Below are 3,841 nucleotides of genomic sequence, written 5' to 3'. Positions count from 1 at the left end.
GTCTTGGAAATCACTTCCGACCTCAAACAAAACCTTTCACTAACTACCTCCTAATAACCCTATCCTTTCACTAACTACCTCCTAATAACCCTATCCTTTCACTAACTACCTCCTAATAACCCTATCCTTTCACTAACTACCTCCTAATAACCCTATCCTTTCACTAACTACCTCCTAATAACCCTATCCTTTCACTAACTACCTCCTAATAACCCTATCCTTTCCCGGACTTAACCCAATATCTGCCTTTAGTGAAAAACTATGTAGAATTATGATTAGGTTTAAGGGTGAAAATCCATGCATATGTTGATTTAGTATGCCCCCCCCCCCCCAAGTGTAACAACTAACTGTATTACTTGGTGTAGTACAACAACAGTAACAGCTAACTTTATTACTTGGTGGTGTAGTACAACAGTAACAGCTAACTGTATTACTTGAGGGTGTAGTACAACAACAGTAACAGCTAACTGTATTACTTGGTGGTGTAGTACAACAACAGTAACAGCTAACTGTATTACTTGAGGGTGTAGTACAACAACAGTAACAGCTAACTGTATTACTTGGTGGTGTAGTACAACAACAGTAACAGCTAACTTTATTACTTGGTGGTGTAGTACAACAGTAACATCTAACTGTATTACTTGAGGGTGTAGTACAACAACAGTAACAGCTAACTGTATTACTTGGTGGTGTAGTACAACAGTAACAGCTAACTGTATTACTTGGTGGTGTAGTACAACAGTAACAGCTAACTGTATTACTTGGTGGTGTAGTACAACAACAGTAACATCTAACTGTATTACTTGGTGGTGTAGTACAACAACAGTAACAGCTAACTGTATTACTTGAGGGTGTAGTACAACAACAGTAACAGCTAACTGTATTACTTGGTGGTGTAGTACAACAGTAACAGCTAAATGTATTACTTGAGGATGTAGTACAACAACAGTAACAGCTAACTGTATTACTTGGTGGTGTAGTACAACAACAGTAACAGCTAACTGTATTACTTGGTGTAGTACAACAACAACAACAGTAACAGCTAACTGTATTACTTGGTGGTGTAGTACAACAGTAACAGCTAACTGTATTACTTGGTGGTGTAGTACAACAGTAACAGCTAACTGTATTACTTGGTGGTGTAGTACAACAACAGTAACAGCTAACTGTATTACTTGGTGGTGTAGTACAACAGTAACAGCTAACTGTATTACTTGGTGGTGTAGTACAACAACAGTAACATCTAACTGTATTACTTGGTGGTGTAGTACAACAACAGTAACAGCTAACTGTATTACTTGGTGGTGTAGTACAACAACAGTAACAGCTAACTGTATTACTTGGTGGTGTAGTACAACAGTAACAGCTAACTGTATTACTTGGTGGTGTAGTACAACAACAGTAACAGCTAACTGTATTACTTGGTGGTGTAGTACAACAACAGTAACAGCTAACTGTATTACTTGGTGTAGTACAACAACAGTAACAGCTAACTGTATTACTTGGTGGTGTAGTACAACAACAGTAACAGCTAACTGTATTACTTGGTGGTGTAGTACAACAGTAACAGCTAACTGTATTACTTGGTGGTGTAGTACAACAACAGTAACAGCTAACTGTATTACTTGAGGGTGTAGTACAACAACAGTAACAGCTAACTGTATTACTTGGTGGTGTAGTACAACAGTAACAGCTAACTGTATTACTTGGTGTAGTACAACAACAGTAACAGCTAACTGTATTACTTGGTGGTGTAGTACAACAGTAACAGCTAACTGTATCACTTGGTGGTGTAGTACAACAGTAACAGCTAACTGTATTACTTGGTGGTGTAGTACAACAACAGTAACAGCTAACTGTATTACTTGGTGGTGTAGTACAACAACAGTAACAGCTAACTGTATTACTTGGTGGTGTAGTACAACAGTAACAGCTAACTGTATTACTTGGTGGTGTAGTACAACAGTAACAGCTAACTGTATAACTTGGTGGTGTAGTACAACAGTAACAGCTAACTGTATTACTTGGTGGTGTAGTACAACAACAGTAACAGCTAACTGTATTACTTGGTGGTGTAGTACAACAACAGTAACAGCTAACTGTATTACTTGGTGGTGTAGTACAACAACAGTAACAGCTAACTGTATTACTTGGTGGTGTAGTACAACAACAGTAACATCTAACTGTATTACTTGGTGGTGTAGTACAACAACAGTAACAGCTAACTGTATTACTTGAGGGTGTAGTACAACAACAGTAACAGCTAACTGTATTACTTGGTGGTGTAGTACAACAGTAACAGCTAACTGTATTACTTGGTGGTGTAGTACAACAACAGTAACAGCTAACTGTATTACTTGGTGGTGTAGTACAACAACAGTAACATCTAACTGTATTACTTGGTGGTGTAGTACAACAACAGTAACAGCTAACTGTATTACTTGGTGGTGTAGTACAACAACAGTAACATCTAACTGTATTACTTGGTGGTGTAGTACAACAACAGTAACAGCTAACTGTATTACTTGGTGGTGTAGTACAACAACATTAACAGCTAACTGTATTACTTGGTGGTGTAGTACAACAACAGTAACATCTAACTGTATTACTTGGTGGTGTAGTACAACAGTAACAGCTAACTGTATAACTTGGTGGTGTAGTACAACAACAGTAACAGCTAACTGTATTACTTGGTGGTGTAGTACAACAACAGTAACATCTAACTGTATTACTTGGTGGTGTAGTACAACAACAGTAACAGCTAACTGTATTACTTGGTGGTGTAGTACAACAACAGTAACAGCTAACTGTATTACTTGGTGGTGTAGTACAACAACATTAACAGCTAACTGTATTACTTGGTGGTGTAGTACAACAACAGTAACAGCTAACTGTATTACTTGGTGGTGTAGTACAACAGTAACAGCTAACTGTATTACTTGGTGGTGTAGTACAACAACAGTAACAGCTAACTGTATTACTTGGTGGTGTAGTACAACAACAGTAACATCTAACTGTATTACTTGGTGGTGTAGTACAACAACAGTAACAGCTAACTGTATTACTTGGTGGTGTAGTACAACAACAGTAACATCTAACTGTATTACTTGGTGGTGTAGTACAACAACAGTAACAGCTAACTGTATTACTTGGTGGTGTAGTACAACAACAGTAACAGCTAACTGTATTACTTGGTGGTGTAGTACAACAGTAACAGCTAACTGTATAACTTGGTGGTGTAGTACAACAACAGTAACAGCTAACTGTATTACTTGGTGGTGTAGTACAACAACAGTAACATCTAACTGTATTACTTGGTGGTGTAGTACAACAACAGTAACAGCTAACTGTATTACTTGGTGGTGTAGTACAACAACAGTAACAGCTAACTGTATTACTTGGTGGTGTAGTACAACAACATTAACAGCTAACTGTATTACTTGGTGGTGTAGTACAACAACAGTAACAGCTAACTGTATTACTTGGTGGTGTAGTACAACAGTAACAGCTAACTGTATTACTTGGTGGTGTAGTACAACAACAGTAACAGCTAACTGTATTACTTGGTGGTGTAGTACAACAACAGTAACAGCTAACTGTATTACTTGGTGGTGTAGTACAACAACAGTAACAGCTAACTGTATTACTTGGTGGTGTAGTACAACACCAGCTATTGTTATGCTATTGTTATGTACTTTGAATTTGCTTCAACAAACACAGTACCAACCACCACTTCACCTTGTGGAGAACAAAGAATGTTGAGGAACACGTTATACAATGATTCAAATAATAGGGCATATCGGTTTTATCTCAGTGCAGATGTTCAAATCAGACATGAGAC

This window comes from Salvelinus fontinalis, chromosome 11, assembly GCF_029448725.1.
Source record: "Salvelinus fontinalis isolate EN_2023a chromosome 11, ASM2944872v1, whole genome shotgun sequence".
Classification (NCBI taxonomy): Eukaryota; Metazoa; Chordata; class Actinopteri; order Salmoniformes; family Salmonidae; genus Salvelinus; species Salvelinus fontinalis.
The sequence above is the reverse complement of the archived record's forward strand: the minus strand, read 5'-3'. Positions refer to the sequence as shown.